General features: G+C 39.2%; 1 long non-coding RNA gene across 1 annotated transcript; it reads left to right on the plus strand.

Annotated features, from left to right (window-relative positions):
- The first annotated feature begins 1,043 nt into the window (after window positions 1-1,043).
- LOC148188886 (uncharacterized) lies at window positions 1,044-27,051 on the plus strand. Its single transcript, XR_015777256.1, has 2 exons — window positions 1,044-1,132; window positions 26,266-27,051. It is a non-coding gene; the product is annotated as an uncharacterized LOC148188886 (long non-coding RNA).
- The last annotated feature ends 352 nt before the right edge of the window (window positions 27,052-27,403 follow it).

The following is a 27,403-nucleotide window of genomic DNA, read 5'->3' on the forward strand; positions in this document are numbered from 1 at the left end:
GCTAGCTCAGGGCCCGGCGGTTTCCTGTATCAGCTGAAGACGGAGCCTCTGTCTCTGAGCTTGATACTATCTCGCCTCGGAAGCTACTGGTATTCTTGTGTCATATCCAAGCTGTAGTACATTCATGGCCAGGTTCAAATACGGTTTGAAACATATTGTTTCAGAATAAGTATTAGGAAGTTAAGAAGAATATGCAAAATGCGACTCTGGGTTTTGCCCAGCCCAGTTGCGAGAATAAAATGTTGGCATTTCATTTCAGCAAAACATGGATATGTCAAATTTGTACGTTTCATACCAGCCCGTTCTCATTCTGAACTTGTAAAATAGTGCCACTTTGTCAATGCTTTTGGCACAAGTGCACAATACCAAAATGGCACCTTTTGCGTGTGCATGAAAGAAAACAGTGAAACAAAACCAGTCAGGGCTTTATCATTCACTGGGGGACAGTTTGACAGCACCTGGTGTGTTCACATAGTACGCACATGGGTGGCATCACTTGAGAACGGCCAGTAGAAACCTGTTATTAACGTGTGATATTGTTTTTCTACAGCTTACCATGCCACCTTGCTCTAAACCTAACTATCCGCAACTTTGTTGCCTAATCCTTACCATCCACATGTGTGTTTGCTGATGTTCTGGCGTTGGTTAAAATATGCTTTTGTTGCCTAAGCACAACCACATGTCACGTCATCGCACCATGTGCATTTATAGATATCATGGTAGCAGCATCCTGGAGTGTAAACAACAGATGACTTGGGATGAGAATGTGTTCGTATGACCTAGTTCTGATTACATGTAGTTTGAGTGTCTCTCTTGAGTTTGAAACACTTTGAATTTTATACTTGTGAGCTATGCACTTGCAGCTCTTAATGTATTAATCCTATGAAGTGTGAATCTAAAGAAGATCCAAGGATAAACTTTTACCCTTCCACTTAAAGTTGGATGGCATGTGACATTCTGTAGTGTTGAACAAACTGACCTACATTCATTCACATGTTGCATTCTAACCTCACACTAATCTCTGGCTCCGTTGGTTTGTTTTTAGGTCATGTGGATCACAGATGAGAGAACATTCCTGCTGACCATCATTAGGTTAGACATGTTTGAAGGGCGCTGATGCCGGGTGGACTTGGTGAGTATATTTATTCTGTGTAGCACAAATACAATAGACAAATTAAGGTCACTGTTTCATAACTTTCCCTTTTTTTGTCTTCCTCCTGCAATAGTTTATTACCCCACTGCTCTGGTCAAACATTTTCAGTACTTTTCGGTGCTTGCTCAGTATTGGCCCCCAGACTATAATAATCCATTTACTAGAGCAAGCGTCAGTCTCTCTCGTGTTCCGCCACACTTTAAATGTGAAAACATTAGTGTGTCTGGACAGCTTATTCATTCGTGACTCATAACTGATTACAGAAAGCTTAACCATGTGTCATCAAATTTACGAGGCAATCCATACTTCACAGCCTTCACGGGCCATCATTCTGCCTGCCAGAAACTATAAGGCCCCGTTATTCAGGGCGATAGTTGTTGCACAACTTCACTTATCTTCAAGGTGCACAGAAAAGGGAAATAAATCAAAAGTAGTCAAAGCTTAAGTTACACGTTAAGTATTTTTGAACAACTTTATTGCAAGACCAACAAGTTTCAGCTTGTGGACGTCATCAGGGTCATCTGGAAAGTGAACATTTAGTTCAATTTATAGATAATTTGTTGTAGCAATATACAGTAGCCATATCATATATTTATGTGTTTAAATAACACGAAACATGGTGGCTGTAGAGTAGGGTGCCATGCCATTGTTACGACTGCCTAAAAAAAACTCCAGTCATTTAAAAAAAATTTCCCATTGGGCCAAGAGCCCATTTTTTTCCAAAAGCCCATTGTCTCCACAACAACACCCAAAGTCCCATTTTACCAAAAATATGCACTCCCTGCAGTTAGACAACCCAATCGCCATAAAAAATGACGCCATTGTACGTTTCTGTGAACCATGGATACTTTACATTTGTCATCAAAACTTTAATAATTGTGTGGTTGGGTTTAGGCACAGAAAAAAACACTTGGTTATGGTTTGAAAAAGTTTGTGGTTTGGCTTAAAACACCCAGGTTTGGTGGCACATTGGAAAAGCAGGGAACCGGTTGGTAAGAAACACCTGGGTTCGATAGCTCAGACATACCTTTCTTTCTGTAATAACATGCATACACATGTGATTCTATACATTGCCACAACAAATTATTGACAAATTATACTGTATGGTGGCTTTCCATAATCCAGATCAGACTTCCAGACAACATTTTTTCTCCAAAACTAATCAAGTTCTTTTCAGTGAAACAAACATTTTGACTATTTCATCGGATGTTAAGCAGCTGATACGGATTTGAGCCTCCCAGCTGTTGGGGGCCAGTAACTAAAGGCTGGCACATTGGAGTTCATTCCCCAATATTCTGTGCCTAATCTGATCCCAAACTTGAAAGAGGATCAGAGCAAAGTTTACCTCTTTCTAAGACCCAGTGTAAGGCGCTCAAATGTGCTTATTACTGCAAATAAGTTCATTTGTAAATAACTGTGACACTTTCCCAGGGTGCTTAAGAGCCAGACCTGTGCAGCACTTAATTTTCTCTGTAATTCCAACCCTCACATATATACACACATGTATATATGCAGCATAAATGTGTACACAGGTGAATACTGATGATTTTGTGACTTGACATTCATCTGTATTCTGTTGGTTTTACTTGAAGAAGGATCATCAACTTTAAAAACGCCCTGATGGTTGTAAATATTTCACATCTAAAAGCATGTCCTGAAGGCTTCTTCACTTAATTGACTCTGTTTATAAGCATAACGAATGCCACTATGAAAGGGGGAAACATTCGGCTTTAATTTGACATAAAATGCATGGGGAGTTTTATGCCTCCATTTAAATGATTTTGCTTCGGAGAGAAACAAAAAACAGACATTAAAAGATGACGCCATGCCTTTTGGATTAAACTCAAACAACCTCAAAGTTTCAAAGTCCTGAACACACTGACATGCATCCCATTTATATACCTATAAAGCTAGTCAATGAAAACAGCTGCTGAACGGGCAGAAAGCATTTTTAATGCATCTTGGATACTACACGTGCATAGTAAAAGGTTTGTGTGTAAGTCTGAGGAGTGGTGAAGTGTAATTTCTCTTCAGCTTTACAGCTCTTTTACCATTCGCAGTATAACTAATTGCCAAATTTGAATTGAGATGCAGAATCCACACATGCAGGGTGCTGTGGTAAAACAAAAATCCTTATAAAAACCCCTCTCCCATGACCTACATCGAAGATGTGATTTGATGCAAAGTTGTCACGCTACAGTCCTAATGTGTGTGCACAGACAGAGAATGTCATCCTTGTTGAGAATGGCCTCTACCCATGTACAAGTGCCTTTAGAATACAACACAGGAGGCTCTTGTTCTTAGTGGCTCCCACTGCATCATCGGGAGGCACTGATAGTTCTCTCATAATGTCAAATGTTCGCTAAAGAGTCCCATTGCGTCAGTCAGGGTGAGTCACTGGCTGACTATGAGTGAATGTAGCTTTGTCGTGGCAAACAAATAAACAAACAAACAAAGAGGCAACAAATAGAACAAATAAAGTGTTTGCTTTGGACACATTATCAACAAATGAGATTTTGTTTCTGGAATGCTGTGGTCATCTTAATAGGTCACAGAAAGTGAGAGATAAACAAATATGGCCTGTTGCTGACACAGCTGATGCGAGATAAAAGGATTGTGGTGCCACATTAACATACATTTATACATCGATGTTGGTGGTGACCGTGACATAAATTCAGCCGTACAGCATTTTTAAATCTTATTTCTTGCTACTGATCAGTGGCATACGGTATGTACTGTTCAAACTGCACGCTCGACTTAGTCATATTTTTTTCCTTTATAATTGCCAATCAGGATCTCTGTATTAAATTTTCACTGTAAGCACATTAATCAGATGGCACAGAAATTACGTAAATCTTGAGAATACACTCTCATATACAACTGACATATTATCATTGAAATATGACGACCGTGTGGACGCGTTAATTTTCGCCCCTTTGCCGGTTTGATGTTATGATTGCCACAACATACCATATGTCTACGTCTAAAAAGCGTTTAGACGTACTTAAAACTTTTAGTCAATACCGTTAGAGATATAAAAGTGAAATAACCACTGAAACATTTTCACCGACCTCTGTGCTGTTTTCTACTGTTTACTTATCTGTTTTCCGGTGCGTCAGTTACGACCAAAGTGAAACACAAGAAAAAAGTATTTGAGCACGACAGTGACGCGGTTATGCTGCATTCCAGACAATATTCTGACCTCCTACTACACAAAGTATAATGGAGCGCCACTCAAAGTCGGAGGTCCTACTTGTGAACTCGGGGAAAATCCATTCACCCCGACTTAAGTGATCTGACATCACATAACAATGGCAGCATCCATGGAGGCCATAGAGGTGCACATTGTTTATGGTAAGAAATCAGCTAAAAGGTAACGTAAAGTATATTTGCATGAATTTAATTAAAATAATACATATCATATTGTAAAACCTGTTCTGCATGTAAATTGATGTCAAAATATATCGCCAATGTTATTATTGCGCTGCCGGTGCAATTGTCCATGGACACACCAGTTTGTCACTGTCTGTCATGTTTTTACTTTACTTTTGTTGGTGTGCACCTGGAGTGCTTGAAAGTTGGAGGTCAGAAATTTCACCTGGGAAATTCTGACCTTCCACTTTGAATGGAATGCAGCATCAGACCCGAGGTGCTTGCACCAAGGTCAGCAAACATCACTTAAATGCACAAATGACTTTAAAAGCTACCCCTCGAGTATAGTATTGTGATTATACAACTATAACCGACAAAAAAAAACATGTTTAATCAAAATGTTTTCATGTTTTAGGGCAATTAGCTCTCAAAATAAAAAGCTTTCTTTGACTGTTATCTCCGTTTCCATGGAAATACACAGAGTATGATTAATTTCTAGAAAACAATTTGTCATGTCGGTAGAATCCCCTATATAATGAAACCTAATTAACTACTCCAGCAAGCAGATTGAACCTTAGTAACGACCAAGCAACGGACATATTTATCTAGTCCTTGTTGAGTCACCTGGCGAATTTGTGCTTATGCTTTCTAGAGATCGTGGGGTATCCCAAACTAAATACATACAGCAGATATAAACACAGAAATGCTTAGCTTGCTCAGCCTTGTTACAACTAAGATATCTGCTGACAAAAATAGTTATTTTTACATATACAGATTGAGCTATTACATCCGTTTCACAGCACAGCTGATGGAGGATGGCAGACGATGCCAAAAATTCCAATAGCTCAAGAGCAAGGTAAAGTCCAAAAGTCAAAATCATTGAAGTAGCAAGCATTCATTTCCAAAATTCACAACATGCTATTATCTAACCAAATATTCAGCTTCTTGATGCCATTTAGCCTTTTTTTAAAAAAAATTTTTCACTGCAGCCCTTATCACTTGGCTTGTATTTCCCATCACGCCTCATGCTGGACTGAGTAGTTTTTAGTTTGCACTTTTGCTGTTTGATGTTCATTCGCACAAACACACTTTTTGTTGTTCAGAACATAGTGATTTATGCTGGTTATTGTCATCTTTGTGTTAGTTTATACCATTAGTGAGTGAGCTGTTACTTTTCATTCGGTCAGCTGCATTTTCCAACAAGAGCTTTCGGTTCTTCGATGTAGGGATAATGATATTTGTAAACACTTTTCTTAAATACTGTTACACCACTCCCACTGTCTTGGAGGCTGTCGTGGCCAGCCTCATCAGGTGGCATGCCAATATGGGGAGTCACTAGTACAATTACTCTCACCTGGGCCTTCCCAGCTATAAAAACTGACCCAGGTGTTGACTCTCCCTTCCTCCAGCAGACATCCACCCTACATTGTTGGTTTTGGTTTGGTTGATATGGTTTGTTTGTTTTTGTGTGTCTTAGTTTAATAAATTATAATTGTTTTTACTTCATCTCTTGTGTGGAATCCCTCCTTGTCACATTCACTGAGCCAGTTTGTGACAATGCACCTTGGCCCTTGCCTGAAAGTTTACGATAATCATATGAGTTCTTTAAGAGCAGTGATGAAGAAATGTTGGAATAATTTTTTTATTGATGAGGAAGGTGTGCTGTCATGCATATTTGAGCACATGCTAAATGTCTTTCGGAGAACTCTGCTTGGTCTGAACTTGATATGATATGATTCCATTTAGCAGTTTTGATTACAGGATCCTGTGTGTCCTGCATGCTGACTCACTGTCACTCTCACTGGAGCACTTGATTAGAACAAGGCTCTTGTTGGTGTTATTAGCGACACCTGTGATTCTCCTACTATGACAAGTCAAAATGTTGCTGTGAGAAAGGCCTATGGGAAGCAGTCTATCGCCCGTTTTTAATGGGTTTTTCTGCAGAAAAGCTAAAGTGACTTTATTTGAAATGTGGCTCAGTGCAGAGTATAAACTCGTTCGATTATATAATCGCTTCTATTTCTACCCCTGAAGCTGTAAGGATTACTCAAAAGAACAAGTCTTTGAATTGGGTTCAATACTAGTGGGGTGTTTGTCAGAGGCTGGTGGTGTTGGGGTTTTAGTGTTCACTCTTTGGTCTGCGGCTTTTGAAGGAGCGACTTGCATCACTAGCTGCTGTGGATAAGGTTAACCTGCTTGGCACGAAGATGTCTGCCAGAGCCGGATAGATCTGAGTAGAGCATTGAGGCATTGCATTGCTATTGTGCTCACACATTTATTCCATTGTGCTTTATTTGTCTCAAAGCAAGATTTCAAACTAAAACATTGAACTGAGAGCATACAAAAGAATGGAAATATATGTAAAAATGCAAGAATATAACTAAACTCTCTTGCTGTACACAGTCTCAGGCTGTACCCTTTGCAGCTTTCAAATGACCTCAGGTAACACCTAGCTTCAAGTTCCCATCATGTGTAGGGTTGCAAACTTCAGAGGTACTCTTAAACTAAAACCACTACAACCCAAATAAACACAATGTGAAATTCAGAGGTCGTGCTGCGCTCTCTCTTCTTTTCCCTTCAGGGGGTTTCACAAGTCGAAGCGGGTTGAGCATTAACAACTATAAAGAAAGAAAGAGGACTCCTTGTCTCGGTGTCTCTGCTGATCTTTTCGTACATACGCAGCAGCAGGACAGCATGTTATTTTTGGTTCATATTTTTCCAAACAAATCTTTTTGAAAAAAACATTTAATGTGCTGTGTGCCTTCGCTCCCCACCGCAAAGGCTTCAGTTGGCACATGTCTGCCACTCTTAACATCTGGTGGCGCTGAGGGAAATCCCATAATTCTCCGTGGAGGAGATTGCCCGATGCTTCCTCCAGGGCTTTGGCGTGTTGATCTAGCTGGAATAAGTGTTCTATTAAGAAAGGCAACGATCTGTAATTTAGAAAATGTTATAGGTTAATTTTAAACCTCACTGGTGTTTTGCATGTTGGTGGCCCAAAACAAGAGTGACAGGGAAATTGTTTGAAATTTAAGGCCTTTAAAACCCCAAAATCATGTACTGTGACACAAGTATGGTAAATTGCACACTGCACAGTCATGTTTAACAACCTGCCAGTCTTTCATCTTTTTGTGATGTGCACCTCGGTGATGTACCGCTGCACGATCCAGCTTCGCTCAGTTCTCAAGTTTTAATTTCGCACTCCCCTCCACACCTGACACAACAGCTTTGTTTATACAAATATGGCAAGTCTGCATCTTAATTACTGTTTTTTGTAGCAGTTAACAGTAATATGTCTTAAGAAAAGAAGTTTGTAATAAACAAAAGTCAGGCTCACTAATGCACCCATTGCATGTTTTTTTTTTTATTTCAGTATCTTAAATCAGGTGGTGAAACATTGTTAATACCAAAATAAGTCTCATTGTCTTTAAATTGTTATTTGTGGATTTTATGATCACTCCACAGGAGATTCCATGTAATCTTCCACAAGCAAAAATAGAGCTACATTTACTGTTACGTCTCTTTTTCCCATGCTCACATGCCGCTTTGTAGATTCCCCTGCAGTGGCACACACAGGGAAATTGCTCTCCCTGACTGCTTCAAGGCCTCACCGGCTATTTAGACAGCTGCACAAATCAGCCTGGTCTTAGCTATACACCAGGGTTATCACAGATTAAATAAATCCACTGCATTTGCATATCTTATTGCATAACATACACCTGATCGTGGGCGCAGTTTGAGGCAGTTTTTATTTATCATACGTTGCTTGAAGTAATGGAGATAATCCATCTGTTTGTTTCAATGAGCCTAAGCACAGGCCTTACCAACACACTTTGGACAATAGCCACCAGGCACTGAGTGTGTATCAACTTTGTCCAGCTTTTCTACTGAAAGAAGCTGTGCCAGGACTCCTGGTGACACACATCTGTGCTGACTTGGATTTCCACAGTTGACCAGGGTGTGACCCACTTCCCTTTCTTTTTTATTTCTCCCTTGGTTCAAGGCCTGGGAAAAAGTGCTTGATTGAATCATATCACTGTTAAATTCAAGAGCTTAACACCTCCACAACAAACAGAGCCTAAGGGCTCAGTAACTTCTATTCTGGGATACTGCTGGTTTGCAGTCGTGAGCTGAGGAGGAATTTCTTAGTCAGATTTTTTCTGTTGATTATGGGTTTCCCTCCACTGCCGTTGCCATGGAGTTAAAAGCAAACTTAGACACATAAACACAGTTGGTGACAGAAAGATGTGAGAAATGAAAGGAAACGAGGGTGCATCCCTGGTAGAGTCATTAGTCTTAAAATAGCCCATCCAAGGAGCTAGTTTCATCGTTGCAGACTGAAACTAGGGTGTGGATTAAGGACAGGAACCCAAACATTTTATATGTGTTCATCCCTGGGGAATGTCTCTTTTCCCTGGGTGTGTTTCACCAACACACAGGCTCTATTTTGCTTCACCCACTCTCCTTGTCAGTGCAGACAGATGCACAGAGTGGAGTAAACCACAGATTCAAGTGTTCTCCTGGGATGATCTGCTCTAGAGATAAGAGGATGCCTATTACCAAACAGAAAGTGCAGAGTGAGCTCATCTCTAAATGTGAACCAAGAGCGTGTGTCATATCTAGTGTTGGAGGGGCACCCACTCAAAATACCGCATATATCCTTTTACAGTATACTCATACAGAAACCCTGTATAGACATGCGCTCTAAATGATATTATGTAAGTAGTCAGGCAGGAAACTTATTGGTGTCAAGCACAGACCCATTTTATGAACATGAAGCATGCAGTTGTATCAAAGAAGATCGTCTGCTTTCAAATATTATCTGTACGCACACAATGAATTTAATCCAAATCTATAAAGAGTCACGTTTTTGCTTCTAGTCAGAGTTTATTGGAGTACATGTTGTGACTGATGTTTCTCAGAAACATGCAATGAAATCTAACATGACCACAGTCACATGGGCTTTGACCCTCCTTTGACACCCCCAAGGGCAGGTCAAAGGAGGACATGATATGTGTTGATAACAAACCTAGAATGATTATTGAGGAACTTAAAACGTTAACTGTACTGGTATTAGTTCATGACCATCAGATAATTAGTAACATTAAGAAGAACCCAAAATATATCAGAAAGAGATTCTTTCAGTCTCATACTGTCATCGTTTTCAGCTTTCTTGTATACTCCTAGAGCGTAATCAAATTCCTAAAATTCAGTTTTCATTTTTTGCTTGCTGCACCAAGATTATCGGTGGCCCCATCTTGCCATCCCTATGAAAAGTGTCTGGGGGCATCATGCTTAAAGAATGCGATTTGTACCTCACACACACACAAATGTTTGAATGCAAACCTCAAGAAGAAATCTACACACCTTTAAAGGCAAATGCATGTGAATTTGTTTGCACAGACACACACAGTAGCAGACTGGCTCCCAGCCAGCAAAGCCACAGCTGCTGATGCAACAAGCATTCAGTGTAATGGCTTGCATCGATACGCTAGTTGAATTTACAAACCGCCACATAATTACCAAGCATTGCTATTCAGTTCACTCACTTATTCATGCTCCAGTAACATAATCTACATGCAAAGTGGGTCCATCAGCAATCAAAGTAGGGCAGTGATAAAGTAAATGATTAATAACTGGAATCATGACTGAATTTCAGATATTTATCTCCTGACACGGTCCATTCCACTGTTTATTCTGATTGCATAGTAACTGTCAGGACCTAAACAATGTATGGGATTGACCCACATGCTAAAGTGATTAGTAACACGAAGCTTCAGATATCAGTTTACAGCATACAGTGGCTCCAAAGATACTCACCCAATACACCCACATTTCCGAGTGTGTGTTCAAACTGTATGCATGTATTTACCTGGAGTGGAAAGAACAAAGGGCGGAACAAAGGGCAGTTTTTTAAGAAATATGCATTTTATGTAACACTTCCCTTCAATATGGACCAAAGTCTAATCACATCAGGAATAATTAAGCATTTATCTCTCCTGTTATCAGCTAACCTTCATGCTGTCAGTGAGTGTGTATGCTCATGATAAGAATTAGCCAGCGATTATGCATGACTGTCTGCTGTTTTCTCCCCTCTTGTATAGCATTATATAAGTTGTCACATTACCTTACATTAGCAGAATGTGACCAGACAGCCTACTTTAAATGATGCAGAGAGGCTTTTTCCAAACTAAATACACCTGTTCTAGTAAGATGAGCATGAATATGTGTGACTGCTGCTTGGCATACCATTAGTTATGCAACAGACACACTTGTCAGAGTGCATGGCCTTGAGCAGGTCTCTGCCTGTGTGTGGCGTGTCTGACTGCAAACAGATGGGAATGTAAACACACAAGGGTAACGTGTAGCACAAAACACACAAAAGGATTACTGTGGATGGCTTGAGAAAAATACAGGGTTTGTGAAAGAGGATGCAGTTTCAGTCCCTTTAGTTTTGGAGGAATGGATGGGTAATTAGGTAATGGCAACCACACAAGCAGAGAAGCAGTCTGCAGCCACTCAGGCAGATGACATGCATGTCGGCTTGCACAGTCATCAGAAAACTTTCCCTCCTTTTTCTATTTTGTAATCATTTGTGTAATGGCTAACTTTACTTCCACTGACCTTTTAGTAGGCCTTATAAAACCTACAGTTTTCTTTGATTCATACAAACAGTACAAGCAGTAGGGTGACAGTGAAGGTCTGGTGTAAGGACTGACATGTTTAACTCTGGCTTGATTTCTTTCAGAAACATGGTAAGAAGTTACAGATTATGAGTTTAAAGAAAATTCTTGGAAATTTAGCAAAAATCAGTGAATAAATCTTAGAATAATAATAATAATAACATTTTATTTTATTATTAATTTTATTATTATCTTTAGATATTTTTTCTCTCTCTCTTTCTTTCTAGTTTTCAGATCATTTTCTTTTTGCAATTTGGGGGGGCACCCATTGCTAAGTTGCTCATTGCCTTTTTAGCAATGTTTTTAGAAGAAATTTAACCAATGGGAATGCATGTGAGAGTCATCTGAATGCAACACAAGAATACCGATGTTTTGAGATGTTCCAGGTTTCAAAGGGTTCATTTACTGTGTGTATGACAGACATGCACTATGCAGTATACTCCAATCAGGTAGACAGACAGTTACAATATTGTAAAGAAATATGATATTAAAATGCAAACAGTACATGCAGCACATGCAATGTTGTGTAACTGCCCTAGCAAGTAAATACTGAAGGGAAATCACAGAGAATGTTTTCTTTTGCAGCCTGCACGACAAAATGAACAATTTCTTTCCAGTCGTGGTTTGGCCACTACACAACGTGAGCTCTTTTTTTTCCTAGCTTATGTAAGCTAGCACATTGTCCTACATTGTGGCCAACCCGTGCAGACTGCAGCCTACAAACACTTGAAAGACATCCTTGAAGCAGAACAGTGGAACAGATAACGTGTACACACTGTAGGACACTTTGAGGCTGTGACTGCACCGGTGCCATAGGTGTGACCGTGCAGCGTGTAGCATATGGCCTCCACCTCTAAGTGATGCATCGTGGCACTCCAGCTCCTCCTCAGTACACACAGTCACAACAAACTCTTGAAGGAAAAGTAGACACATCCCAGCACAGCTAAGCAGCATGTGTTTAAGTCTTGCGGATGCAGCTTTGCAGCAGTGGTAACACACTGTGACAAGTTGACCTGTGTGTTTAAGAGCCTGTTTCCTGGTCATGTCTAATTTTGCTTTAAGTGTTCTCAGTGCCTGGCTCTGCCCATGCTGCTAGCGTGTTGTCAGTGCCATCTGGTACTGTTTACTCTGTTCAGCTTTGGTAGCTGACATTTAGTGTGTTTGTTGATCTTTCATAAGGGTCTATTCCTGTGTGACTGTGATAAGTCACACCTGATTGACACTGGGTGGATGTTAGGGGACCTAATGCATTGTGAGCTGTATATATGTTAAATATTAAGTAAACTGAGTTATGGAGAATGGGTAGCACAAATAAGTGCAAACTTCCTACTCCTTTTTCGGACATGTAAATATTTATTTTTGTTTTATAATGTTATTTTTTATGTTTTTTATGTTTTAAACATTTGAAATACATAGATCATACAAAGTTGTTAGGGTTTCTTAAACAACTTCAGGCTTTTCTCATGCACTGTTTGTACCTACAAATACTAATGTTATGTAACCCATGTAATAATGAGCCAGTATAATTCATGTATAATCCAAGTACTTGAAAAGGTTGCCATCATGTCACCCATGCACTGGTGAAAGTAAAGATGGAAGAAGTATAAAGACCAAAAATCTTCATATGGAGACAGGTTGAGGTGGTGGATGGGTCAAATAAAGACAGGACTTTCCCCCAGGAGACCAGTGTTTGTGTCTCAAGTAATCTTTGAGTTATTCTTAGGTACATGGTTATGATGTTTCTATCCTAAGCGGAATCAAAGTAACTTCACGTTAACTTTACAGTAATTTATTACATATATGTAAAAAGATACCACATAAAATGTTGTATGAGGGTATGTCGACGACTTTTACTTATTACTGCCCAGATGTACTGTGTATTGTCAAACCTGTTGTATTATTTTGTCAGTAGTTTTTTCACATTTAAATTCGATTCAGTGTCATGGGGATAGCCAGTGCCCTATATGTTCAATGCACACACACACACACATGCACACACGCACACACACACGTTGCATTGTTACTTGCATAAATAATGAAATCAAGCTAACTTGGAGTTGTCTGTGCTGTAGTGTTAGCCAACATGTTTCACATCAACACTTGTGTTTGTGAAGCGTTACCATATGTCTGTTGACGGTCATGGTGAAACAAAACAAAAAAAATGTATTGTAAAAAATACACAGATTACAGTTTGTACTAAACCTTTTTATTTTTATTGTTAAAAATGTTAATGAGGGAAACAAATTGTTTGACATCTGTTTCTCTGCTGTATTTGCACTTCTCTTTACAGAACCAGAATTACTAAACCAGGGTTATGTAAAGGGGTGTCTGGGCAAAAGTGCCAAGTATGGTAGAGTTGGAGGGGTGTTGGGGCAATGCTATTTTAGCTGCTCATAAGACATTTTAAAATGTTTTGTAATTGTAAATGTTAGGACATGTTAAATCAGATATTAATCCCCTGTGAAATAACTGACTTATCAACTAAAAACCAGTGTCTCATAGTAGGAACCAGTGAACAGAAAGGAAGAGGCTGGAGTTACTAGAGTACAGTTGAGGTCACACCATGAATCAGAGAATCGCCGACTGCTCGGAGCCGATGAGTTAAGGAGGCGTTGCCTGGTGGTTTTCCTTTGCACCCAGTTTTTGCAATTTGTTATTTCATCTAAATTACAGGTATACAGGTTTACAGGTTTTATTTCAGTTGTTTGTTTGGTTGCCAGGCCTGCACTGTACATATTGCTGCACAGGACTAATGGTTAATAAATACATCTGAATTGCATAAGTGGGCCTTCTCAATTTTTTTGCCTCAGTTACTCAACCCTACAGTAAGTACGTCATACTTCAAAGAAACCCCAGAATTTCCATACAACCACAAGGTTGCTTGTCACTATGGTAACTTTATCTAAATTTAACGGCAAAATACATGTAATATGGACGCTAACACAAAGACTGGTGCATCATTTCAGCATCTCTACTCTCTATCAACAGTGTGTAAGCAAGGACAAATAGGCGTGATACTCTCTGTATGAGTCACGCAGCCTGTGTTATACTCTCCCCCTATGCCTGGTTACCAATACCAACAAAAACAGCACTATCCTGCACCATAGTAACTGTGTGTGCCCAGGGTGGTGTAAGTTTACATTGCAAATGTGAGGAGGTACTATTGTTACTGCGAAAGAATAGGACACATACAACCTTAAGAAATCTGTTACTGTGAGACGTGACTGGAGCATCCTCTTATCATATCTGCTCTACATCCTGAGACGAAATTCTCAGGGCTCTCATTCTAACACTTATCTCACTCCCCAAACTCCACCCCTCTTCAACCCTATACCCCCCCTCTCCTTTCCCCCCATTTGCTCTGTTTGCCTTTCTAGTATGTTTTTGAATGCCTAGAGGCACCCTACTGTAGGATGCTTTAAACTGAAGGTTACCGCCATCAGCTGTCATCATTTCCCCCAATGTGAGAAGGTCAAATCCCTTGTGTGGCTTTTCTGTTTATTATTACAGATTAGGTCCTCCTTTCTTCTTTTCCTTAGGACACCATGCTAACTTGAGGGAATGGATGAAAGATAATTAAGGGGAATTAAGGGATTTCCCAGGGGTTGTTGTACACTTACATATCTGGGATGCCTACAATATTCATTACATGGTAGGCACGTGTGTCCGGCTCAACAGAGATGGCATTGACCATGGGGACTTGACTGAGAAACATCCTTTGGGAGGTTGTATGCCTTGTTATACCTGAAACCTTGTTATTGTCTAGTAGCTTTTATTTGTCTGTCAGGTTTGTTTTAGTTTTTATATCATTGTAACCTGGTGGTTAGTGTTGTTTTAATTTGGGTGTATGATGTGGTCTGATCTGAAACTTTTTATCTTGTCATCCTGGCTCGGTCCCTCTTCTAATAGAGGTTTCTGACCTAACTGGGACTGGGAAAAATTTAAACTAAAAAAGTTAAAGCAGAACATTAACATAGCAGCTTACCAGTTTTTGCTATGTATAGATATAGTGGAGTTGTGACATCCTGAGCAGAGACTGAAGTCATGCTACCTCTATGTGTTGTAATGTGAGCTTCTCTGTGCTTTGTTTTGGTAAGCCGGTCCAGCCATGAGTGCATGTTAGTGCATGTGTGTAGCTCATCACTCTGCACTGCACTTATATGCCTTTACAGCTGATATCAGAATGGTGTTGCTATGGAAGTACAGGGCCCAACCTTTAGCCGATCAAAACACCATTAGCTCGGTCAGAAGTTTTTGCTGTTGTTAAGCACTGTTTATAGATTTAGCACCATCAGCTGCTGGCCGCAAGCTTAGCCACCTCCATGTTAAGAACTATGTCCACTCATACCAACCTGATCTAACTCCCAATACTTTAAATACTGAAGCTAAAAACAAAGATTTTGTTTTTAAAAATTACCTATCTTCTAAGTTTATTTTAAAAAGAGAGAGTGCATTCAACAAACAGAAACTGTACATTTCCCAGAAAAACGTACGTTTATTTTGAAAAGACACAACAAGCATATTGACAAGCCATCCCTTCATGTCCAAAAGTGATGCTGGAAGAGTAACAGAGTATCAAAGTTTGACATGCATGTCTACTGATCAAGTGCTGATTTTTGACCGATTGGGGAGTGTTGCTCATATGCTCTGAATTTTGCAAAGATCCCCTTTAATAAAAAGTCAATCATTTGCTTTATTAAACACTTGACAAAAGTCAGCAAATCCCAGAAAAGTGAATGTGTTGATGATTAAAAACACTCACAATCTAAAGAGGACTTTATGTGAAAAATACTTCATATTTTCAGTATCTCTTTCATTTCCAATGTTTTGGCTCCATTACCACTTCTCAAACAAGGTAAACTGAAAGTAAAAGAGTTACAGCAGACACAGAGAGAGACAGACTCCTAATATACATGTTGCTTCAAGCCCTTGAGTTGATATTTGGGAAGAATTTATAAGGCAGTTCCTCCTGTCAGCAACTAATGACGATCCCAGGAATGTTACATTGCAAAGCAAGACTGGACAAAAATGGTAACATCCACCACCAGAGTGAGAAACCTGGAAATGTCTGGAATTATGGGAAGTAATTTAAGCAGAGGATTCTGCACTATCTCGTCTGTAACATCATGTATAAACATATTCTGGTAGTTGTAATGTGAACCAGCAACCAGTGGACTATAAAGAGAAACACAGAAAAAGAAACAAAGAGAAAGAAAGATAAACAAGGATAAGATAATTGTGTTTTGAAAATCACATGCCTATTCTGCTAAGCCAGACAACTTTCTTTGTTTAACAAGTCTCCTTCTTCCCGCAGACTATAACAGACCAAACATATCCAAACCCTTTAGCTTCAGAGTGGGAAAGCAGATGATGATGTCAACCCTGAGAGCTCAGCCGCTTTTTTATCTGCTTCCTGTTTACTTTCTTCTGTGTCTGTGTCTGTCAGCGGGAGCGTTAGGAAACACCTACCGCTTAGCTCCCTGGGAGAGGCGAATGTCAACAGCAGGACCTATTGTCACCAGACCCCCTTACCGGGCCTTATAAGGACAGACCCCTGTTGGCTCCCACCTCTGAGGGAAAGCAGAGGGCAGACACGCAGCACAGGGTTGGAGTGGAAAAAATAGAAACAGAACGGCTTGTGATGAAATGGTTAAAGAATGACAGGACAAAAGTAACATTAACATAAAGGGGGAAAAACACCAACATGGATGGTAGACTGGGGAAACCCCCTCCTTTCATCTGAGTCACCATCAGGAAGAGAGCCAGACTCAGACAGCCTTTCCACCTAAAATCCTCCTCAGCCCCCCTCCCCTCTACTCTTAAAACTGTGAGGGCTGTCTGGTCTATAAAACGTCAGGTGGTTTCTTGAATAAACAACAGAGTAAGAAGCTATTCTGAATATTAATTGCATCTTTTGAGTTTGTAAGGAGTTGTTTCAGTCTCTGTGTGAACAGGGGTCTGAGAACCTTCCTCCTATTGCATCAGTGTTTTATCTTTGTTAGTCTACTGCTCCTATCATTGTTATTACATGGTTTCTATGGCGATGGTTAATGCTGTAAACAATGATGTGAAAAGAGGAAGTACTTGAGGAACATGGTGTGACTTTGTGGTAGCCACAATCAACTGATGTTTTTCAACTTACTGTGCAGGAAGTGTAGCGGGTTACCAAGGCGACAGAGTTCCTTCTTTTACCATTGACTGTGTTGGTGAAAAGTGCTGAAACACAGAAGCACAGTGATATCATCTCTCTCACAGGCCTCCCCCTCCTCCAACAATTGGCTATATTGGGTAAAGAAAAAAAAGAATTCGTGCAAAATGATTGGCCGTCAAAGATGTCATACCACTCCACCGTCACAGTGACATGCTCACACAAGAGTTTCTAAAGCGGGTACATTACGTCGTTTACCACTTCTATATTTGGAGTTAATATAAACACTACTGGCTGTCAATGATGCTCTTGATGCAGAGGTGGTGGTACAAGAGTTTCATTCATCTACTCGCCCTCCTGCTCCACCCTGCATGACCCAAATGACCCATTTCATCGTCACTAGAGGTTCAAGGCGAGGTAGAAACCTGCTGAGTGATGTTGGTGAATAAACTGTTGCTTCAGCTTCTCTGCTCTGGCCCTCGGAGGGATTCATGTTTGGCTTGAGACTCTAAACAAATTAGTTTTCTCAGCTATAGCAAGAAAACCACATAATGTTATTTTATGGTATGTGAGTTTACTTTTAAACAGTAATGTGCCATGTTATGTCACAAAAGGCTCCTTCAGCCAGAACACATTTATACTGAAGCCACAGTTTGTAACCTTTATAAAAGGAATTTAAAAAATCATATTTGCTGACGCTGTCACCATATACACACAGCACTCAATGATCTAATCTCTGACAAAAATTATGTTCCTCTGCCAACTCTATTGCCATGTAGTGCTCTTATGGCCAATCAGAGTCTTTAACGTAGGTGTCATTCATGTCAATCACTGATCGTGAACTGCAGTCAAACTGTCAAAATAGACAGCACTGATCAAATATGAATATGAAGACTCTGTCCCTGCATTGCTTATTTCTTGCCACAAATGTTTTCAGACACATATTTAGTGTACTGTTTAGCTGTCAAATGAAAAAGTTTGTGCAGCCATGTTGGAAACAGTTTTCAGGAGGACCAAGCACCATGCACTGGCCAGACCAACTTTTTTATTTTACAGCTAAACCGTATACTTAATTATGTTTCTTGCCTAAAAAAAGGTTTTAGAAACATTTTTTAGTGTACTGTTTAGCTGTAAAATTAAAATTCCAGAATTGGCAGCCGAGTCATTTTACAGCTGAACAGTACACTGAAAATATTTTTAAAAGCATGTAAGGCCAGTTACAGAATCTTAAATTATATAAACTTGTTTTAACTGACACGTCGTTGCATTATATTACTCTTTTATAATGTATGACTTTTTAAAATGGTTTTATATTATTTTATTTACTGATATTATGTATTTTAGTTGTTTGTTTTATGTTTTTATTGTGTAATCAGGTCTCCCTTGAAAATGAGATCTCAATCTCAACGGGACTTTACTGATTAAATAAAGGTTTATAGTAATTGATATGACTGACATGAGCTACGTAAGAGACTCCTTGGCACTGATTAAAATGACTAAAATTGACTAAAATTTACCAGCTGTAGCTTTAATAAAACTAAAACTTTAAAAACATTAATAATGGAAAATATTAAAGAAAGAATGACCACTGCCATTGTAGACCAAAGATATGAGCACAAAAAGTGTTTTCTCTTTCTCATTACAATGATTCTCATCTACAGCCCTGTTAATGTTTGTTTTCCTTTAAGGAGGGGAAGAGGCACTCATTATTAGTGTACCAAGAGGGTTGGGGGCCCCATAATTTCTTTTTCCAGCTATGACCTCACCTCCACAAAACGGCCCTTTCCTGGCCCCAACCTCAACTTTTCCCCACTATCTGAGTCAGCCAGTTCTCAGATTCATGTGCTTCTATTTTAGGGATCTAATTTCCATCGTTCCACCGGTGGGCAGACAAACTGTATATAATTGGGCTTTTTTAGTAGGGAAAAGGAAAACGACTAAATGTGAAGCACAGTGGTTTTGGTACTCTTGTTGGGCAAGGGCAGCTTAAATAGGTCTGATGCCATAGCACCAGGATTAACTGCAACTGACACACAAGTGACACAGGTCGGCAGCTTGGACTCAAGTCACCTGCTATAGCTGCCAGGGTGTTTAAGAGACGAGCCATGACTAGAAATGTGGGTCACACCTGACACCCTGTAAATCCAGGTTTCTGAACTGGAATGAAAGGATTCATTAAAGCCACCGTGAAAAGACACACACACACAAATTTGTCACCACACTGTAAAATCTGACAGGTTTGTCTTACTTAAAAAGGAAGGAAGGGAAGTAAATTTAACAATTAATCTCAATTTATGTGTAATTTATATATTATATGAATATATATTATATACTATTATACATGAATGTCGCTGTATTTACTTTATTTTGTGAAATTGTTGCAACTGACTGGAATGGATATACCTTATTCTTTTTAAATGTAAACAATTTCAGTAAACCAAATTATTCTGATTTACCTTCATGACAATGATGAAGTTAGGAGCTCTTCCACGTGTATTTTGTTTATAGAATATACAAATTATTGCAAAAATTATTACATAATTGACTAGTTTGCAACCAATAAAATACAGATATACAGCACAGTAAATTATGTTTACTGAAGCTGATGAAACTTAGAAATATTCATTTAATTAAACTTGTCATTTTTAAGTTTCAACAACATTAGAAAATCAAGTATATATATAACTAAATTTTAAGTTAACTTAATAAACATAAATTAAGTCTAATGCTTATATTTACAGGCAATCAGTTTCCCTAGATTTTTTTAAAAGTAAAATCAACTTTTCACATTTTACAGTGTAGTAAAGCATAATTATCATTGAGTATGCAAGTATAAGTGAATGTTGAATGAAACACGCATAGCGACACTCAGCGAACTAACGCTTGTATGTCACTGACATTACAAAAAAAGAAAATATAAAAGTGCAATTTATTCCCCCCTGTAGCTGGCTGACTTATTGATTCCTGTCCAGTCAGGCAGTGAGACATGACAAAGTGATTTACTTTCCAAATGTTCCTATTTCTCCCTTTTGGTTTCATTCAACAAGATGACCAGTGTCTCTATCTATGAAGCCGGTCCAGGGTTCCAGAGTTCCTGAGCTTGACATGACAACCTGGCAGGTGACATGTCCGGCCCTTGACAGATGGTTGCTGGCAGCCAAAACAAGAACTGGACCAGTCCCAATCCTATTAACAAAGTCATGAATGGATGCTTCACTGTATAAATAGTGCTGTGTGTTTTTTTTCCAGCACAGGTGGGGACGTTTCAGATCATGAACACACATTAACTCACATCCTTTGCTTGAGGTGACTCCCTTATTTTTAAAGGAGGAGGGGGTGCATGCACTCATGATGGGACACACCCACACCCTGAAAGCTATACGTATATTTTTCTGCTCCAGGAAAATCACAAAGTTATACATCACGTTAGTGCCAGGAGCAAAAACAGAGCGCAGAGTGCTGAAATAGGCTCACTCAGGAAGAACACCATATGTACTGGTCTGAAGCCATATGGTTTAAATTACTTGACTTCTCGCCAACTGTATGTTGAAGTTAGCCACATAAGTCTGTGTTGTTCTAATTTTGTATATATATAGGCCAAAGCTCACTTCAAAGCATATCTTTTTAATAGGATGGACTAAACTCATTCAAAGTATATGTAAGTCAGGTAAAACTACAAAAAGAAAGGGCTAAATTAAATTAGCTGATTGTCCAGCAATGTGTACAGTCAATCAGCTGATCAACTGGCAAATGAGATTTAATTCAACTTAATTAAAGCCTTACTTAAACACTACTTTACTTCTATAAAGAAGTCGGCACAGTGCCCTTCCTTTTAGCTTTGAATTAGCTGTCAAATTTAATTCCATGCTGCAGAGAGCACTAAATGCACTAAATGGATTCCCTGGGATCAGTGCCAGTCACTGGTGTCTAACATGCAGACAGTTTGACTGCATCAGTGAAATATGCAGTTTGTAACATGCATATAGTTATCTAATAACCCACATACTGAATAGTGTTTGCAGAAATGATGTTGCATGCTTTTATGGCTACAATTACACACACATACAACTATTTACCCAAAATGGCATGTTACAAAGAATGGATTGAATTGCAGATTGATGACAATGACTTAATTAACATTGTTTGGGTAACAGATTGTTGCCCATTATCATCATTGACAACAATTTGTACCATGAGTTTAGCTTGAGGCCTGTAGCATGTACAGTAGAGTCTGGCACGATATTGAGTTATGAAACGTTGTTTTCTCTCCGAACTTGTCAAATAGCGCCGCACAAATGACTTTCTTGCGGAGTTTGCTTCCCATGTGGATGTGCCATCCATGACTTTGTTGTCTAATCCAAACCATTGTGACAGTTGGCGCTATTGTGTAAAAACCGGCACCGTGCTGCTTCATTCTGCCACATGTGTATTTATTGATTTATTATCATGGTAATGGGCAGTGTCACCCTACCATGACATCATCCCCCCCATGTGCATTTGTTGAAAATACCGTAACGGCATCTCGGAGCATAAACAGCTGACGCGGGAAGTATACCTAAAATGTTGTAGTTAGACATGGAAGGTCCTGACAGAGTGGCACTGTGTCATGAGTTCGGAGTGAGAACACGTTGGACTTCAGTTCATCATGTTTTTCTCAATTTTTGGATTCTTGTTTTAAGTTCTCTTTATGACTTTAACGTAACTCAGTGTGAGTAATTCAAACTCTGTTCTTTCTCACACAGTCTCCACTCTCTCCTGGGTTCTTTTGGTAATACTCCTAATCGCATGCCTTTGCGTAATTCGCTGATCAGAACGTATCTAAAATAATACAGCCTGGGTTACAATATCATAAACTTCATCACATCACGTTTGTCTTCTAAAGCTCTTTTCCAACATAGTGACAATCTATTATATTGTGTACCAGCCAAAACAACTCAATTCAGCTTGAGTAGGATGGTTCAAAGATGTGATTTTAGTAGTATGTTGATTATGTTTTCTATCTCTTGTCTGTTTGAGTGAAGTAAACTGATCCAAGTCCTCAATGAGACAACGTTTTCATGAGAAGAATTAACAATCGGTGGGCTCCCTGAAGGGGAGCCTCAAAGATTCATAACAGAGAACTGAAAGAAAAACTGAATATCAAAGCAATCATCCACTTCCATCCTTTATCACCAGGATCAAAAGGGCTTTGATCAGCAGGCGGGACGTCTATTCTTTCTGCCTAGCCTGTCTATAATTAGTTCAACAGCAGGCTCATATAACATCTCAGATTAACCATCATTGGTAAGAATGCGTATTCTACTTCTCCTAAAAATAAATGGCAAATGCAGCTGCATATAGCTCAACCCCGCCCTGTGTTTGATTCAGCATGATTTAACACACAAAACAGGCAGTGAGCAAGAGGGAGTGAGAAAGAGGAAATCTGTGGTGCATTAGTGACCATTTTATGTAGGGTAACAGCAAAAACTATTATTAGAATAAGTCTCCAAGGGAGAAACAACAACACAACAACAACTGCATGTTTTAGAAAGCAAAAACAGGGAAACGATTACATAACCCCTTCTAATAATAGTTTGAATGCTTCCGTTCTATTGTTGGTAGTTATTTTCTGCTTTATATTGTTTCTGTTTGTACTTTAAAGTTTTCTGTTTGCACCCATAAAAAATGGTTTAGACACAGGAGTTCAATAAAGCAGCACTGAACTGCGAAAGGAGAAAAACAAAAAGAGCAGGCAGAGGGAAGAAGAAAAAAAAGTGGGACAGAGAATATCTAAACATTTCCAACATCAACATTATATACAGAGGCCACCCTGTCGGCCAAAGAGAACATCTCTTCGGAAATATGAGAGTGTGTCCATACGCTGAGTGTCTGGGGAAACAGTGAGTCATTCCTGCAAAGGGAAAACAGATCGTAAATCTTGTAGAGAGAAGTTCAAAGGAAATTTTGAAATGTGTAACTGACAGGTTTCGATGATTGAGACTTAATAGGTGGAAAGAAATTAAGAACATTTACTTTACTTTCAATTCATGCAACATTCTATTCTACTCCACTACATCTTGATTATTGTACTTTTTACTCCACTAAATTTGTCTAACTGCTTTAGATAAGACTTTTTGAATTATACTCTTTTATACAAATAAACTGAAGGATTAAGTGCTCTTTTTATAGATGAAGAGAATTCTCATACTTTTTCTTTTTTTATTTTAGCTAAATAACCAATTTAAAAAAAAAACTTTTTGCATTAGCTAAAAAAATGCATGTCACAAAAATGAAAACAAGGAAGTTTTTCTCATGAACAGTTGGTTGACTGTTTAATGGTTCTCGCAGGACAATCAAGCAATCATAGACAACCTGATCTCACTCCAAACTCGTCAAACACTAACACTAGGTCTGAGTGTCAAATACCAACACACAGACGCAACCTTTAGTGTCAGTATTAGTCGCACAGGGCAGCAGCGTTTTTTCGCGCTCCATACAACTGTTATAGTACTGACAGCAAAAGTCTGCATAGGACATGTGAAAGGGGACGTGTCAAACAAACTATGGAGACCACTGTTTCTGTCTCATGTGAAACCAAAAGTCAAGTGACTTATTATTTTAATTTAACATACTAGTGTGCTAGTATGTGTAACTTGCATTTGTCATGTAATATGACATCAGTTACAAACATACTTATTTTAAGCCAAATCCTTATGTTAATTTCTAAACCACACCTTGTCTTTTCTTGCCCAAAGAAGTAAACTTAACAAATAAATTGTTGTTATTTGTTTCTTGGGTTGTTTTTTTTTAACAGCAGTCCATGTTTGAAAAGAGACTTTCTGCATTTATTCAGCGGAAACTGTTTATTTTTAAAAAGAAGAAATGCATGTAGTGAACGTAAATTGACACGCCATCCATGAGTGTCCTAAAGTGACCCTGGAGAAGTATCTAGAGCTTCATAAACTGACACGTAGGGCCACTGATGAAGCATCTGTATTTGACAAGTTGGGAATAACAATATCTTCCCATGCGACACTGCTGTAGATTAAACTACCCAACAATATATAAAGATTAAAATTATCTCAAGTTCAAGCATCAACAGCAGTAAAATGCAAAATAAAGATTAATGCAGCATGTTACAAAAATATTATTTAATAGTGAAACACTGACATAATAAAAACTATTGCTTTTGATGCTTTTAATCAAAGTGACTTTAAGTCAAAGTATTTTCACAGTGTAGTATTAATACTTTTACCTAAGAAAAGGATCTGTCACCTCTGCTGATTAGTGTCTGACGCAGATATGGATTTAATATTAAGAAATTAGGTCAGGAGAAAATGTGTTGGGCAGGGTGATATCTCAGGTCTTCGTGTCTGAAAGCGCAAAGGAGAAAGGCGTGGTCTTTTTTTTTGATAGAGTTTTAATAGAGGGAGCTCAGTGACGTGGGAAGAGGAAAAGAGGAAGGCAGGGAGGGAAGGGTGAGGGGAGTGAGACAGACAGAAACAAACAGAGAGAGAGAGAGAGACAGATAGAGAGAGCAATAGAGAGAGGCTGGTCTTTGCTTCTCAGCTTCAGCCATCTATCTTTGGCTGTGCTCACGCCCCAGCTGCTGCTGGTTCAAAGTACGGTCATTGGCAGGGAACCAGCCACAGGGCTGCGAAAAACACCCACACAGCCACTTCACTTACAGAGGGAAGCAAAAAGCAACAGAATGTCTTTGGAACAAACAAAAGTCTCAGACTCAAGTTGCGTGTCACATAACTTTTGAGGCAGAACTATCACAGTATCTAACTTACGTTGTATAAGAAAGGTATCTTATGCATTCAATAGGAGGATTGACATTGTTAATGTTTAATCAGCACACACAAGAGTTTATACTAAATGTCGAGTTCTGCAGTAATAGTTTCGAGAAACTTTTCCACATACAAGCTTAAAATGCCTTAGAAAATGCATTAAATACTGCAACAAAAGTTGAGTAACATGGAGTCCACCACTAAATAAAATTAGACTATACACACACACACACACACACACACACACACACATACACACACATTGCATGTAGAGGGCTTAAGTGAGGTTAATCAGAGTGGGAAGCTTTGAGTTATGCAGCCCTCAGCTGTCATATTTAAGTAAATGTACTTTGGGTAATTCAGTTAGGCGATGGTGAGCTGCAGTATGGAGGGCACTTGGCATCCTTGTCCCCAAAGCACTAGAAAAAATAAGATATTTTAATGCATGCATTTCTGACTCTTATAATACATTTTTGTAGTTTGGCCTGATCCCAAGGCCATAAACATGCAATATCTAAAGTTAATGTTGCCCACTGCTGAGTACACGGACCATAAATTAGTCGCTGGATCCTCTCCTGCACTTTTGGTCCTGTGCCAAATTATCTAGGCCAAGGTCTGGGTGTCAACATTAAGTAAAGGTGCTGCAGAGCCAGACGTGTGTAGACGAGTGTGTGCATTTATATAGAACATGGTTTGAATGTATTCTATATTAATGTCATTGTGTTTGGCTCAGGTGCATGTGCCAGCGTCCTTGGCTTGCCATTGTGTATATGTGTGTGTGTGTGTGTGTGTGTGTGTGTGTGTGTGTGTGTGTGTGTGTGTGTGTGTGTGTGTGTGTGTGTGTGTGTGTTCCCCCATGCACGTGTCCCTACATAGCGACTGCAGGTGACGGTAATGTGCAGCAACCATCTGGAACCTTATACTGATGGGTCAGACAGGAAGAAACACACACACACACAGGCACACACACAAATACACACACAAAAGTTGAAAGATTTCCTTGTAAGGACCGACTTGTTCTGAAAGTATGAACGTGACTGTGCCAGTGTCGCTCCAGTTATTGTTTGAACTCGTCTGACGTCTCTAGGTCACCACTGATACAGTGTTCTGTTTTGTTCTTCTTTGGCTATATGGCAGGTCGCTTTTGTGGGGTGTGACACGTGATGAGTGTGCCCATGCCAGCTTTTGGGGGTGTGGCAATCAGCAGATCAAGACTAATGAGACCATATTCAGCCAAAAAGAGAGATGATATGAGAGCTGTACCAGTGGGGTGAGGCCTGTTTCCTGTAGCAATCATTTTTGGTGTGATGAATAGCTGTCTTCCTTGGAAACAAGGCTGTGCCTGTTAATTATACTCAGCCAAAACAGGAGGGAGGTGAATGTGTTATCTTTCCTTCTGCTGAGGTTACATCAGATTAATTCAGAGTTTACAGGAACAGAATGTTTACCAGATGATTTCATTAGAATTAAAAGTGTATAAAATTAAAATAAATATGGTCTATGTGTTTTCTTGTTTCATTTTATTTTGTTTTGTTTTTTCGGCATTGTGTCACTTGAGCGTGTGCTGCTTACAGTCCAGCATCTGGTCGCCTACCTTTTTTTTTTTTTTTTTTTTTTTTTTACTCATAACCTTTTTAACACACGAAACAGGGTTTCATTAGCCAGGATTTTATGCTTATTTTTTGGCGTTTGATATTTTCTTGTCAGAATCAGGCTTAAGTGTAATTTCCCTTCCCAGTTTATCACCTTCTTGTAGTGGTTTAGCCCTGTTAGGTATCCCCCATATAGTGGGCTGGTTCAACGGTGAGGGCTATGCTGTTTCAGTTACTTTTCATCCTTTTTGCTTGTTGTTTATTGGGACTTTTGTTCTTCTCCTCTGCATTGTGATTTTTGGTCAATAAAACCATTCTTTCTTTGCATGTACATCTGCTTCCTGTGCAGTTCTTCAATGCAACATATCTTTTCCATTACCTCCAGAGCAATCAAGCCAGAATGAAATCCCTACTTTCTGGGGAATTATTACCAGTATTGCTAAAACTATGAATAAGAGAATACAATCGCAATTAATTATATTCTCACCTGTGATCAGACGTATGCCCTCCAAACCACAAATCAGGTGATGAGTTGTTCTTTCCACCTTAACGTCATTTGACCTGATCATGTCGCTACATGAGCAACAAAGGGTAATAATGTTAAAAAGAAATGTGTGTTTGTGTGCTTCATGTCAGTGCATTGGTTGATTTTCTTACGAAACATTAAGCAGGTAGTGCACAGT

Source organism: Plectropomus leopardus, chromosome 8 (assembly GCF_026936395.1).
Source record: "Plectropomus leopardus strain MGB_pleo_1.0 chromosome 8, ASM2693639v1, whole genome shotgun sequence".
Taxonomy (NCBI): Eukaryota; Metazoa; Chordata; class Actinopteri; order Perciformes; family Serranidae; genus Plectropomus; species Plectropomus leopardus.